At 37.7% G+C, this 16,763-nt stretch overlaps 1 protein-coding gene across 1 annotated transcript in view; it reads right to left on the reverse strand.

The window, feature by feature from the left end:
* The window catches only part of LOC126456073 (WD repeat and FYVE domain-containing protein 3), a 303,206-nt gene extending 293,915 nt beyond the window's left edge, over positions 1-9,291 (reverse strand). The window contains 1 exon segment of the mRNA XM_050091831.1: positions 9,044-9,291. The gene's annotated coding sequence lies outside the window, so the exon portion shown is untranslated.
* Between the last annotated feature and the right edge of the window lie 7,472 nt (positions 9,292-16,763).

Below are 16,763 nucleotides of genomic sequence, written 5' to 3' on the forward strand. Positions count from 1 at the left end.
CATTTTTCACAATGTGTTTAACTAGTGCCAAAGATCAAGACACCTGTTCAATGTTGTCCTCTACCTCCTGACATATGGGGGTCAATAATCACAGCTGCTGTCTCTTGTGTACTCAAGCCAACATTTCTGGCTGCCACACACCCGTTGTATCTTCTCTCCTGTGCTCTGACTTGTGGTCATCTATCACAACTCTCTTAGAGACCACATTTGGGAGCCGATCACGCTTCTTACATCCGACTCTCTTCTGCTGCATTTCCTCAATGTGCTGGGACCATCTGATAAATTATTCTGTTGTTGTGACATCGTACATCAGAAGAGCTTGCTACATGTCTTCGGCAACTCTTCCATCAAATGTGAGATTTTGTCAGCTTCTGTCATATTTGCATTTACAATGCTGCAAAGAGCTAAAACTTCCTGTATTTATGACTGTTGTCTCACTATGACGTTGGGCCCTGTTCCTCTGTCATTGAGCTAAGTGGACTTGCTGTTGATCATCAGTAAATGTTTTCTTCAATTCAGCCTGAAATTTGTCCTAGCTATTGAGCTTCTCTTTGTCATTCTCAAACTGTCACCAGACTGTGCCATCCAAGTGAAAGCACGCATTTGGCAACCACACCATGTTATCCCAATTGTCGTATTTGGAGACTCGGTCAAATCCTTTCATTTCATTAGATGAGTCTTGCCTGATGTGCAGGTGACTTACTGCTACTTGGGAATCCACATTTCTTGAATCTACGAATCTTAGCAATGATGTACTACTTGTATTCCACTTCCTGTCCATGAAGGTGATGACTTTTACATTGACTAATTGGAGCTACAGTCATGTAAATGTTTTCAGGTCCCATGTCTCTGCCAAACAATGACACACCAAACCCACAATCAAGTCTAAATGTGAAGGCAGGGTTTTCAGCTAAGCGTAACTCTTAGAACTGAAATCACATTTATCACTGACACCAACAAACAGGCGGAATAGAACTGATCTACTGGATAGAGAATGCAACTATCTCTACAAAAACCAAACATTCCAGAGTGCTAGTATTTATACAACCATAGAATATTACAGGTACACAAACACCACAAACATACGCTATTTCAAGTACATTCCAGTAACAACAAATACTAAATAACAGATAACGCTGGTGGTCAGATCTGAACCGGTGACCCGCAGCATATTAGCCAGTGGTGCTAACAATTACACCACACTGCATGCACCAGAGACTAGTGTCAGTTGATCTGAGAAACAGCTAAAATTGAACAAAATCCATGGAGTGATGGAATCCATATCAGATTTTATACATAACTAAAGACTGCAGAATGATTCTACTGCCACAAAAGTACATTTTGTGTAAGGACTGGAAAGACAAGACAAGACAAATCAGGGCTTGCATGAAGAGATATAGAAAGTCATTTTTCGCTTGATCTATTTGGGACTTCTTGGAACAACATTCAGGAAGTGGTAGTACCTCAAATGCACAATGTGCTCATTTTTTGTTGCACCTCTAACAACTTTAATGTTGATGACAGGCCATATTTCAATCTTTGTTCCTGTCGTAACACATCTTTAAGAAAGAAAGTCTTCTTCCCTATAAAATGTGCTGTAAGAATAATATGTCATGCTCATCCATGATCATTTTGTAGATATCTATTTAAGATAGTTGGGCAATCTGACAATTGCTTCACAGCACATTTATAACCTCATAAAGTCTTTTGTAAATAGTCCACTGCAGTACTAAACAATGATGTACATTATTACAATACCAGAAGAAAAAAAATGACATTCAAGACTCCACAATAATGTTGTATTTAGCATAAAAGAAGTGCACACTGCTGAAAGTAAATTTTTTGATCACTTATCCAGTGAAATAAAATGTCTGACGCACAGCAAAGGAAAATTCGGAAAGAAACTGAAGAAGTTCCTCCATGAGAACTACTCCTATTCCACAGAAGAATTTCTGTCATTGTAACACATGAAAGTTAGTGGGCAGCAATTACTAACTCACATCTCAACATTCAATAGTAAAAAAATAATAAAAACAAAAATAAAAAAGTTCTAAATGTTCAGCATGAAGCCATATTTACAAATTAATTTGCAATGAGAGTGTAAAATGACTCATTCCACATCATTCCCATTTATTGTGCAAATTATCTGGGGAACAACTAACCAACCCATACTATTAATTAAAAGGCCATATCTCTTCTCTGTTCCTCACTATGAAAGAGAGAATAGTGCAAACAAAACATAAAACTGCAACTAACTAATATGTCTTCTCAACAGTGAGATGCTAAGAGAGTTCAAGTTTCATTATTAATAGCCTACCATTAAAAACTATTAATCATAGTAACATAGTGCCTCACTCAGTATTATGTCATCTGTGGAAGTAAAATGTTTCACTAAGTATTATGTCATTTATAGGAGTAAAATGAGAAAAATATAAGTATCACTGGCAAACTATACCTTTTTGTTGATAATAAATCGGTAAATTCAGTTGCATGAAAATAATTGTAATGTGCAACTTCAATGTAGATGTCAAATTCTACAAAATTAATTAATACCAAAGGAGCCAATATTTCAATATTTAAATCTTACTGGCTGTCTGCTCCCACTGTATTTTAAATTACAAGCTACCTGAAACAGATTGTTTGTGAACCGAGGAACATTGCAGTAGTTTTAGTAATAGTAGTAGCTTTAATCATCCACAGATCTCCTTTTTACAAGAATATAGGACATGTCAAAGTATTTGCAAGTTTAGACCAATTTAAAATAAGCTAATTCATATACAAGTACATTTACAGACTTCTAGTTAGAGACAATCCTTAGATTTACTCCTGATATACAATACTTTTTTCTACAAATAACTTATTAGATAATGTAATGCCACACTGTTCACTCACATCTCACTATCAGTCACTGCACATGCTATACACACATTGTTTCATAACACTTCACTCACTACACACGCGCGCGCACACATACACACTGCTGATCTCTGGGCCATTTTCTGTACTACAACTTCCCCATCTGCTACCCTGAAAAATTGAGTCAGCATTCCTCTATGAGATGTTGAACTCAGAAAAAGGAACAGGGTTTGGGGGTAAGTTTTTCTAGAAAACGAAAAAAAAAAAAAGGAAAAACATAGTGTCAAGGAGTTATGTGGAATGTTGGATGTTTTATAATCATTATTATTATTTATTTGTGTAACTTTTTTTTTTTTTACCAAACCCCTACTCTGTTTTATCTATGTAATCCTCCAATGTATAAAATGTATTGCATAACAGGTACTTTTTAACTGCCTTTTTAAATAAGTGTATTTTTGCAATTTCTTTAATCTCTTTTGGTAATTTATTGTACAGTTTTATTCCTTGGTAGAAAATGCTGTTTCGAGTTTTATGTTTATTTTTTCTTGGTAAATGTAAGTTGAGTGTAACTCTTGTTTATGGTCATGGACAGAGCTGTTTGTGCAGTAATTACTAATGTTATTTTTGATGTGTAAAACTGACTGACAAATGTATTCACATGGAGCAGTTAAAATCCCCAGTGTTTTAAACAGATCTTTACAATGAGCTTGACTATTATTTTTGAAAATTGTGCATTTGTTCCCCGAAAAAGGAATGCCATAGCTAAGAATTGAGTGTACATATGAACAGTATGCAACTAAAAGACACTGCATTTTACACACTGATGATAGGATTCTAAGGGCATAACATGCTGATGACATTCTGTTTGCAAGTAGGCTTACCTTACTGTGTTCACACCACTTCAACTGAGAATCAACATTCATTCCTAGAAATTTTGCATTTGTTACACAGTCTGTATAAGTGCCATCTACATTTAATTTAACATTGTCATTTTCCTTCTTCAAACTGAAATTAATGGCATTCATTTTATTTATGTTCAATGTCACTTTATTGCTCATTGACCAATCGTAAACTTCCTTGAGAGGTTCATTTACTTTCTCTGCAAGGAGTTCTCTTGTTTTTTTCAGTGACTATAATATTGCTGTCATCAGCGAAGAGAATTTTTTTGCCATAACATTACTGGGAAAGTCATTGATGTACATCAGGAATAGTATTGGTCCTAAATATGCTACCTTGTGGAACCCCTATATTAATGTATTTTGGTTCTGATAAGTGTTTCAGTAAATGTTTAGATCTATTTGAAGTGTGTGTTATCTCTACTATTTGTACCCTATCTGATAGGTATGATCAAAACCAGTCATTAGCTACCCATCTTATTCCTAAGGCTTCTATTTTATTGGTCTTAGAAAGATCCAAAAATATGTCTGTGACACACTCATCTTTGTTAAGAGCATCAAGCACATCTTCTGTGAATTCTATTATGGCCGAGTCCGTATTTTTGCCAATTCAGAAACCACATTGTGATTCACTTAAAAGATTGTACTTTTTCAGGTAATTCATTAATCTGTCTTTCATAATTATTTCTATTATTTTTTAGAATGGTGACAGCAGGGAAATGGGCTGGTAATTTTCAATGTCTTCTGCATTACCTTCCTTAAGCAAAGGTACAACTTTTCCCTGTTCTAACTGCTCTGGAAATGTCCCTGATGTGAAGGATTCATTTATTATATTTGTTAAGGGGCCTTGTATAATCTCTATGCTTTGTTTCAGTACACATATTGGTACTTCTTCTAAGCCTACTGACTTTTTATTTTTTAGTTTTTGAACAGTTTGACTGACTCATTCTCCATGGTTGGGAGTAACATCATTGTATTTAGTGCAACATCATTTACAGGTGTTATCTTTGTTTTGGGGAATTTTTGCTGTAACTTCTCTGCAGACTTCTTAATACGTGCTGTTGTCCACCTGTTTTCATGAGATGGTGATATAGACATGCATACTTTTGGAAATGCCTCTTCAAAGTTTAATTTAAATAACGTGGAGAACTTAGAGAATTTCATATTCACATTGGTTTACTCATACACTTCATCCCAGCTTTGTTTTGCTAGTTCTTTTGAAAAATCTTTTATTTTGATTTCTGATACATGTCGTTTGTAGGCTTGCAGTTCAGGGAATGATTCAATGCCTGATTTTGCTATTGTTATTTGACAGAGATGTTATCATAGCCTGAGATCTTTTACAGCTACATCACATATCTCCCTGTCCATTGCAGTAACTCTTGTTGCACTATTGACATGCCAAAACTTAGAAGGATATTTATGAGGGTGCTGCTGGATTCATTTATGATAGGAGTGTTGATGTTTCTGTTTATGTCCCCCCACAGAATTATGTTACTTGAGACTTTATCTAGAACTTCTGTTAATTTATTGGAAAAAAGTGTCCACACTACCGCTGGGAGACCTATAAACACACAGAATGATTAATTTCTTGGTGATATCAAGCCTTGTTAACTCAGTAGCTGATATTTCAAAGTGCTTGTCTTCACTTACCGTATTAAGGTCATGTCTTGATTTGAACTACATTCGTTTTCTTATATAAATGCATTATCTCCACTCACTGAGGCAGTTCTGTAGTAAGAGTTTGCCCTTTTATACAACGATAATACTACATGTTGGATTTCTGTGTTTCTACACCAGTATTCGGCAACACAAACTATTGTGCAGTTCAAACATTGCAGCTCAATTTCTAATAGTTGTATTTTATTTTTTATTGATTGCATGTTCTGATGGAGGATTGTTACGTCTGTGAAATGTCCCATGTTACTCTTTTCAATGGATTCTTTTTCTTTGTGACATGTGGTATGTGCGATATTTACAATGTTAAAATCTGTCTTGTGAATGATTGTTTCAGTACTTTTTAAACTGCTGGAGATACTCTTTAGGCAGGGGAACCTGATGACAACACACTTTTATGAATCAGCTGTACCAAACTTCCCTTCCCAGTTCTATTTAGGTGTAGGCCATGCCTAGTGAAACCCCATCTGTTGATAGTCCCAACGGGCACCAGAGAAACATGAGCAAAAGTTGATATACGGTTGGGACTAACCAAACGAGGCAGTGCAGCAGTTAAGACACTGACCAGTTGCTCTGTCTAGTAGAGTTTATTCATGAGCTTTCTAAACCACACAGGCAAATGACAGGATGGTTCCTTACTAAAGGCCGCAGCAGACCACTGTCTTATCCTCATAAAGCATGTTATGTATGCTGTATGTTATATATTTTGACCTACTGATTTGCACTGTAGTGTATTATCTTGACAAATTCTATTTAATTGTGAGAATATCTGGGAAAAAATACAATAATGTGAGATATGTGCTGCCAACCCACGGTAGGAGGACCAACACACAGCATACTTTCCATTCTACATTACAACAACAAGGAAGATTGGCACACTCTTAACCAGGGAAGGGATCTCCTGGCCACCCAGAAAAATTAAAGAAATGTTGCAACCTGTTAAAGATAATCTCAGCCTGAGATCACTAGGGATTCATAATATTCCTTGTGTGTATGGTAGCAATAATGAAAGACAGAGTACACACAATTAAACAACAGAAAAACCACGATGGAATGTAACAATATTATGAACCTGAAAGTAGCTACACACACACACACACACACACACACACACACACACACACACACGTGATTGCAGTCTCTGGCAGCTGAAGTCGTGTGTGAGTTGCATTTGCATTTGGTGTGTGTGTGTGTGTGTGTGTGTGTGTGTGTGTGTGTGTGTTTTGACAAAGGCCTTGTTGGCTGAAAGCTTATTTGTGGCATACTTTTTGTCATGCCTATCTGGACTCAGCACCTCCGCTATATGTTGAGTGAATAAACATACAATAACGTTCCAACAGATGATGATTCTGGCTCATACTATGAGTTATTGGGAAAGTGGCGGACATTAAGACACACTGGTAGCATGGAAGTATCCACTTTTAGTTTATGGATGCAGAGGTTGGCACCTCAGCATTCACCATCTCGTCAGTGATCATGACATAATGTGGCCAATCAGATGCCATACTCTGGGCATAAAAGTGAGAGCCTCGCCAGTTTAATGAGCCAGACTTAGCCCTTGATGACACTGATGGAAGCAGTTCTTAAAAGCTTAGGATTTAAACAAACCTGGCATGGCAAATTCACTGAGAAATATTTTTCCAAAGGCTCCATTATGAAACACTTTGTACTCATGCACGAAAACTGAAGGTTTGCTACAATTTATAGAAATGAGCAGCACATTAACTCCATCAGGAATTGCTGCACAGAATAAAATTAGTGTCTCACAAGAAAATATTTCAACTTGAATGTGAAAATATAAGTTTTCTCTCTCAAATTTTTGGAGCTTTACATGGATAATGGTTAAAAGATGTTATCAAAGCAAAAATTGCTTTCCTGTCACATGTTCACTCAATGACTGCTGCAGTTTCTTGAGTTGGAGTCTTTATTTCACACCACAAATCCCTTGTGGAATAGGCTATATATGCAAGGATGACAGAGTTAGAATTTTGGGAGACTTCATTTAACTTTATTTGCATTGCAAATATCCTTTGCTACTGCACTGGCTACTCGAAAGTATGACCCCATAGGAGATAATAGGGTAAAGGTTGGGAAAATAAACTAGCTTTTATTTATCAATGCCAGTGACAGTGAAGATCATTCTCATTCTTAAGACACCAGGATTCACTTTCTGCACAAGATCCTGAGATAATCGTCAATCAAACGCTGTTATCCGGTCATAAAAGTGAGGTCCTTGCCAGTTGCACAATAGTCAGTCTTAATTCCTGACAATACTGATGGAAGCAGTCATAGCTGCCGATACCCAAAAGCATAAACCTTGAGACTAAAAAGAAGAATTAGACAAGGAAGTTAGGGGGGAAATGCCCCAACCAAGTGAATCGAAGGGAACGATGGTTAGGTGCATATTACCATGTGAATCATTGCTGAAGACTGTAAAAAAATGCATACTGTACAGGAAGAATTACAGTTATGAGTACATAAGGCAAATTATTCATGATTTAGGATGCACCAGTTAAGCTGAAATGCAGACAGCTAGTGATTGACAAGAATGGAGAGCTCCATCATCCCAACAGTTGGCTGTATGCCAAAAAGAAGAATGTTAAAATTAATTTAAAATAATGGGCATCTGTGCAACTAATGTATTGTTCTACACATTTTACTACGGTTTGAAGCTCCTCTTCTCATTCTTTCGTGTTTGTGATTTAAAAAACTACTTGTGTTTGCATAAGGCTGATTTCCGAAATAACCCAGTTTTTTAATGTATTGTTGCTAAAACTACACATTTATACACCTGCACACAGAGCAAGATAATTTTCAACTACTTCACTGATGAATAGCTACAAAAATTATTTCACCAGCAAAGTTCATATATTTATAACTTAATGTAATGAGTCACGGGTGTATCAACAAAGTAATGGAGTTAAATGCCATAAAACATGTTAATGCACAGGTTCTTCGAAATGTAAACAAGACATGGAGCACCAAAGATGCGGAATGATGAATGGTTTACACCCATTTTCATCTTACCTACACCGTTTTTATCATAGAGATTTGTGGGCCAGGAGCATTGCATAAATAGCTAGTGCACACTTCGATCAGTCAGACGAAATGGGGTAATGATAACAGCAAAGTCAGTTTTTCCAGGTTTTTTTCCAATGACAAACAATTTATGAAAAAAAGGCACTTAAAATGGTGTGTGAGTCTCGTGCCGATATTGAAACGGATTGCGACAACAACTTACTAGTACGTCAAAATGTTCACACACATGTAGAGGTACTGTTCGGGAACAATATTTTCCAATTGAATGTAAAATAAGGCGATACACGAAAACAAAAAATCTGCGTGCAATGCATTCGATTCAGTGTCTGGTTCTTTTTCCCTATGGTTAAATAATGTTAAGGTGGATGCAGAAACTTGAGAATTACTGAGTCACATGTCTTACACGGAACCTCCAAAACAAACTGATCTCTTCTAAACTTGTAACTCATCAATAATGACAGCAATCCAGTCCAGTATGACTGCTGAGCGGCGACTTCAGGTTTGAAAGGCTACATTATTTATTCTCTGAAAAATGGAGCGCCTTACACTGAAAGCACTAATATTGCACAACTCACCAAACAGCTCCTCTTTTCAAGTCATCTTCATTATACATCCATTGATTAGGACACTGTTTTCTGTTTACAACAAACAGTTTTGACGTTCATTCTCACTGACATTACACGGAAATAACCTACACCGCCACTGAAACTGACATCACTGACAGTTGACACCAATATTGTCATCTGTCGGCCATACGAAAAGTAGCAGTATGGTAAAAACGTTAAATAATATCAACATGAGTATGGAACTTTACATATTGTCATTTCTTATAATGCCATCCCGCCCCCTGAACAGCTAAACAGCTGATGTTAGCCATCTTGATTTTCATCGACTAAATATTTTCATCACAGATAAAAACCCTTGCTACTCGGTCTCAGATACGTCATTAGAGAATACTTTCTTGTAACAAAAACGTCTCTGACCAGTGACATTATTGAAGCTGAGGGCGGTACACTAGAAATTAAATGTTGGCTACCCAGTTATGTCTATAGGTGACGTTTCCGTACGCGTTGAAAAGCCCCAGTGCGTCAAGACCGGTCCATACGCAACGATCTGTCTGTGTAAATGTCTGCGCACACCACATCGGCGCAGACCGATCGCAGCTTGGGGATTGTAACTTTGTGCAGGAATGACATGCGCGCAAACCTGAAAGTCGGAGTTGGAGGTTTCGGCAAAAGTGCTCAGGGAGTGCATAATCATATATGCAGAGGCAAATATAAGCGCGTTGACGGCAAATTGCCGATTATCAGGCGGGCGAACTCTATTGTTCTCTTCTTTGCGTGTACACTTGAATTTTAAATGGCCGATATGCGTCAGTATCCTACAGAGTTCATTACTGAATCAATCAAAATTTATTTAAAATACAAATACATTTACGTAAAGTTAGAAAGGTATATTATATTGGAATAAGAAGCCAGCTGCTTATAATTATTTAGCAAGGAAGAAAATAGCAGTTAACCATGCAGCAAACAAAACAAGTTTTATCATGTCCTGACCACACTTTTATTTTTTCTAAAAACACCTTACACGTTTCGACCTTATGTTGTTTTAAAAGGTAAGTTATGTCAGTCATATGTAGCCACCTCGTCTCACATCATGTCCATGCAAATTGCAGCTGATAATAAAAATAATTATAAGTTCATTCGCCCTGATTACCGCAAAAGTGAAGCAAAGTAACACAATCTATTGAATCTGGCACTTAGAGCAACCAAATAAATAAGGCACGTTTATTGTATTTTGATCTTAATGGCTTTCTGGTCGACCATTAAAATCGAAAACAACCAGGAACAAGGTGAAGATAGAAATTGGAGAGCAAATATCAGATTAAATTGAATTTGAGGAATTACAAATGTCAGTAGGTATTTATAGGCCTCCATGTTAATTCTGCAAACCATTTATTCAGCTATTCGGTTTTTCAACTACAGGCAATTTCCATTGTATAGATGTTGTTAGCACATTTGCAGTTTCTATTATATTTATACATATATCTTATTGTAGACATATTTTTATTTAGTCAAAACGTAATTTAACAGCCATTACATGAATACGTGAAACCATTTCAAGATTTGCGTAACATAAACTGTATAAGATAAAAGAATGATTTATCACACTTTAATATCCTCAGGAATTCACATACTCCTCTTCAGATTTTCATAACCACACACTTTCACCATATCACCGTTGCATCATCCAGCACGCAGGCACTAATTTTCACCATCTTACACTCTAGAAGCCTTCTTTGCAGCACCATGTATGTTCAAGACACTTAGAACAAAAAGAAAAAACAGAATGCAAGCAGCAGCATGACCATTCTTACATAGTGATAATATACTGCTATCTTATATTTATGATTCATGTTTTGTGGATACATAGATACCTTAACAATTCCTTGTTTGAAAGTATTCTTTCAGGCTATATGGAAATAAAATGACTAAATAACCTCTTAATTTATTTTTGGATACAGATGTCTTGTCAATGCATTTTATAATTTGTATATAAATTGTATAAAATGTGTCCAACAGCTATGAAGCCTTTTTTGTTTAATTTTAGATGCTTCCTATATAGATAAAAATCACTATTTGTCAAAATACTACATATATGTTTTTATTTAACTCATCAACGCTATTTGCTTTCAAGTGCATAATAGTTTATATATATATATATATATATATATATGGAGGGACGGTCATTATACTAAATTCACTGAATTTATTTCTGTAGGATTGTCTTGGGGTCCAGTTTTGCAATGCATCAGACATCAGACAGCCGTATGCATATGCACTGCATTGCCCTAGACTATAATGAGGTATGAAAGATGAGGGTAGAGTATTCCATAGTATGTTGTTAACAGTATGTCTATATATACTGCCCCAGGCATCTTTCACATTAAGAATATACTAGAGGCTTTTTTTTAGCATGTTTTGCTAAGATGATTCACCCTTGTCAAGTGCTTATCAACCACATCACTCAAAAATTTGTGATACCCTACTTCTTTGAGAACTGAATTACCTATTTCAAGGCAGATATTGTAGTTTTATTTGTTTGTAACTTTACATATTTTGTCTTATTTGCATTTACAAATTAATTGCTTTCACAGAAATTCCCTCAAATTTGCAAGGGTGCTTGATTCTAGTCCTTCTACTGAGTCACTTTTCCCTACTACATTATTGTAGTGTCATCTACAAACCGTTACCAACTGCTGATGGTATCCTGTCTACATACAGAATGAAAAGTAGGGACCCTAGAGCTGATAACTGAGGTACAGCAAATTTACTGTAGTTGATTTGGCATCACCCACAGTTGCAGTGGGCTGGGCGCAGCAGCTTCATGCGCCTACCTCAACTAACAACATAATGTGATTTTGCAAATGTCTCTGTGGCTATGCCTCAGTGTTGTCACAGCTCTGTAGACGGCTAGTGTTTTCGCCTGCAGTCACTAACGCTTCACAATAGAAAGCTGGCAGCCATGTTGTGAGTTGCCAGAGACTTTTGTATGCCATCTCGACTATAACTGAAAATAGGACGCATATTTACAGTGGCATCATTATTTTTATTCTGTGCTTCTACACACTGTTCCTTGCTTTCCACAAATCACTTCATGTTATTTGCCTTGCCCCTGATATCATAGCACCTTATTTTGGTTATTAGTCTGTTGTGAACACAATCAATAGCCCTTGAAAAGTCAAGGAAAACTCGATAGACTTTTCCTTGCTCTTCTTACGCCCCCATAACATCAGATACAAAGTTAGCTATGACTGTGGTGGTAAAGCTACATTTTCTGAAACAGTGCTGTGCCTCACTGAGTATGTTATATTCCCATATAAAAAGTAATATTCTATCTTTTTTTAAGACAGTCTCCACATTTTAAGCAAGGAAAATGTGATTGTAATTAGCTTATACATAGATCATGACGAGGCCAAATATCTCACGAAATAAACGTCAAACGAAAAAACTACAAAGTACGAAACTTGTCTAGCTTGAAGGGGGAAACCAGATGGCGCTATGGTTGGCCCGCTAGATGGCGCTGCCATAGGTCAAATGGATATCAACTGCGATTTTTAATTATGAACCCCTGTTTCTTATTACATATTCGTGTACTACATAAGGAAATATGAATGTTTTAGTTGGACCACTTTTTTCGCTTTGTGATAGATGGCGCTGTAATAGTTACAAACATATGGCTCACAATTTTAGACGAACAGTTGGTAACAGGCAGGTTTTTTAAATTAAAGTACAGAACGTAGGTACGTTTGAACATATTATTTCGGTTGTTCCAATGTGATACATGTACCTTTGTGAACTTATCATTACTGAGAACGCAAGTTGTTACAGCGTGATTACCTGCAAATACCACATTAATGCAATAAATGCTCAAAATGATGTCCGTCAACCTCAATGCATTTGGCAATACGTGTAACGACATTCCTCTCAACAGCGAGTAGTTCGCCTTCTGTAATGTTCGCACATGTATTGACAATGCACTGACGCATGTTGTCAGGCGTCGTCGGTGGATCACGATAGCAAATATCCTTTAACTTCACCCACATAAAGAAATCCGGGGACGTCAGATCCGATGAACTACCAATCCACCTGTCATGAAATATGCTATTCAATACCGCTTCAACTGCACGCGAGCTATGTGTCAGACATCCATCACGTTGGAAGTACATCGCCATTCTGTCATGCAGCGAAACATCTTATAGTAACATCGGTAGAACATAACGTAAGAAATCTGCATACATTGCACCATTTAGATTGCCATCGATAAAATGGGGGCCAATTATCCTTCCTCCCATAATGCCGCACTGTACATTAACCCGCCAAGGTAGCTGATGTTCCACTTGTCTCAGCCATAGTGGATTTTCCTTTGCCCAATAGTGCATATTATGCCGGTTTACGTTACCACTGTTGGTGAATGACCCTTCGTCGCTAAATAGAACGCGTGCAAAAAATCTGTAATCGTCCCGTAATTTCTCTTGGGCCCAGTGGCAGAAATGACGTTCAAAGTCGTCGTCATGCAATTCTTGGTGCACAGAAATATGGTACGGCTGCAATCGATGTTGATGTAGCATTCTCAACACCGACGTTTTTGAGATTCCCGATTCTCGCGCAATTTGTCTGCTATTGATGTGCTGATTAGCCGCGACAGCAGCTAAAACACTTACTTAGGCATCATCAATTGTTGCAGGTCGTGGTTGACGTTTCACATGTGGCTGAACACTTCCTGTTCCCTTAAATAACGTAACTATCCGGCGAACGGTCCGATCACTTGGATGATGTCGTCCAGGATACCGAGCAGCATACATAGCACACGCCCATTGGGCAATTTGTTCACAATGGCCATACATCAACACGATATCGACCTTTTCCGCAATTGGTAAACTGTCCACTTTAACACGGGTAATGTATCACGAAGCAAATATCGTCCGCACTGTCGGAATGTTACGTGATACCACGTAATACACGAATAGGTAATATAAAATTGGCGGTTCATAATTTAAAAAACGCAGTTGATATCCGTTTGACCTATGGCAGCGCCATCTAGCGGGCCAACCAGAGCGCCATCTGGTTTGCCCCTTCAAGCTAGACAAGTCTCGTTCTTTGTAGTTTTTTTCGTTTGATGCTCATTTCGTGAGATATTTGGCCCTGTCACTATCAATGGACCACCCTGTAGATTTTTCTTATCGTCATTGTTATAAATAGACACATACTTACTCTTCCTGATACAATGCCACAAACGTTTCCTACAATCTCCATATTTCATTTTTCACCTCCCTCATTGTTTATAGGAAGATAGCGGCGAGTACAGGTGTATGCGATATTACTGCAAAAATGAATTACCATAATGAAGTCATAAAGATAGCTTGTGAGAAGTGCAAAAGTGACTTCTCAAAATTCAGTGACCGCGTTTCAAGTTTGCACTATGTAATCGACGATCTAAGAAGAGAAGAAGACGAGCTGAAGCACGAAAATATGCAACTGAGGCATGAAATGCCGCAGGATAAAGCCGATAAATCGTCAGAATCTGAGCAAAATTTACGGATATAAATTGAACTTTTAAATATTTAAGTTTTGTAATAAATCATTTAACATTGCAATGAATAAAAGAAAATGAGAAAAAGTGATAGTAGAAGCAGGAATCGAATGTGAGCCAACAAACTGTCAGCAGTGTGCTTGACCACTGGGCTACTGCAACGGTACATGAATTTCCTACTCAAGAATCTCTCATATGCTATGCGTAAATCTTTAGATGGTGTTTTAGATTTTCCTACGGCCCACTCAAGCGAAATATTTTAGGATCTTGACTGGAGCATCTATCTGCTTCTACACACACAGTTTCAGCCAAATTGGAGATCCTCATCCCTTCCCCTCTTGTTGTCAGATTTATGTTTGGACTAGGTCTACCTAACTTTTTAAATCTCACTTTCTGCTCCAAAGATCAATTAGAAAAGGACCACTTCAGCAGATCATCTACAGAAAACACTTTCATGCTAAATTTTCTCATATACTCTCTTTTTTACCGCAATGTATAGGCGTTTTACTTACAACCTTAATAATCATAACAAAATTGAATACTGTATATTAATACTACGTACATAAATTGAATTGTTTCAATATATTTAAATTTTAGAATTAATTGTAACATTATGAGTAATAAAGTGAAAAAATAATGATGGGGTGGGACTCAAACCCAAGCCAATGAACTGCACTGGACTACTTTTTTTTCTTTATAAGGAACCTTCTCGGCGCCCAAAGGAAAGCGTAGGGAACGTGAGTGGTGGTACACAAAACATCAATGATTTACTCGTTCATTTAATTCTTTTTTATGTTTTTTAATTATTATTAATACTAGCAAGAATACCATAAACTGGCGTCAAACCAAGTAGGGAGTGGCAAGTCTCCAGACCCGGTGAGAATATCGATGCATAGTTTTTCAGAGAAGAACATTCTGATGACCAGAGAATAACCGATTCTAAGAGTGAAAAAAGCGTGGGTCAACTTGTTACTGTAGTAACATCCTACTTCTGCTGTGGGTTAAGAAAGACAATACAAAGAAAACTGGAAAAAATTGTCTGTATTTGGGATTGCGGACAACTGCACAATGTCGTTCATTAAGGGTGTGCCAAAAGTCAAGGATATTTTTCTCGTCCTCAGCAAACAAGTAGTGAACTGTACTGTCTACAAATGCACCTCACAGAGTTCGTCTTTGCTTAAGTGAAGTATCCCACGTAAAGAAAGAGGAGCCGTTGTATCTAATGAGTAGTCGTACAGGTAATTAGGAACAACACCTGTCGCACCTTTAACCACAATAACCAGACACCTCTCCAATCTGCATACCAGACGATGCTCGTCTGAGTCCAAAATATCACAGGCGACACAAAACGGAGCGTCTGTGAGGTGAATCCTGTGAAGACGTGACCGGCATACTTGCTTCCCATTGACAGTAAGTTACCACACAGACTGAACATCAGTGTTAAGATAAGGAATCCAAACGGCACGCCAGTCGACGTGGGGATGCTTCCCCTCAATCACATTCGGTGACATGTACTGCTGAAGAAAGCCATAGATCGCCTTCGTGTACGTCACGTGCACTTGCATTACCGCAGTACGAACGTAGTTTAGGTCGGGGAACAAGTGGCGGAAGTAAAAGAACGGCGGTGGAGCGTCCGAAAGCTGGATAGGTACTCACCGTGGTACAACAACAAAGTTAGGAAACTACTGCGAAAGCAAAGAGAGCTTCACTCCAAGTTTAAACGCAGCCGAAACCTCTCAGACAAACAGAAGCTAAACGATGTCAAAGTTAGCGTAAAGAGGGCTATGCGTGAAGCGTTCAGTGAATTCGAAAGTAAAATTCTATGTACCGACTTGACAGAAAATCCTAGGAAGTTCTGGTCTTACGTTAAATCAGTAAGTGTCTCGAAACAGCATATCCAGACACTCCGGGATGATGATGGCATTGAAACAGAGGATGACACGCATAAAGCTGAAATACTAAACACCTTTTTCCAAAGCTGTTTCACAGAGGAAGACCGCACTGCAGTTCCTTCTCTAAATCCTCGCACAAACGAAAAAATGGCTGACATCGAAATAAGTGTCCAAGGAATAGAAAAGCAACTGGAATCACTCAATAGAAGAAAGTCCACTGGACCTGACGGGATACCAATTCGATTCTACACAGAGTACGCGAAACAACTTGCCCCCCTTCTAACAGCCGTGTACCGCAAGTCTCTAGAGG

The sequence above is a fragment of the Schistocerca serialis genome, chromosome 1 (assembly GCF_023864345.2).
Source record: "Schistocerca serialis cubense isolate TAMUIC-IGC-003099 chromosome 1, iqSchSeri2.2, whole genome shotgun sequence".
NCBI classification, from domain to species: Eukaryota; Metazoa; Arthropoda; class Insecta; order Orthoptera; family Acrididae; genus Schistocerca; species Schistocerca serialis.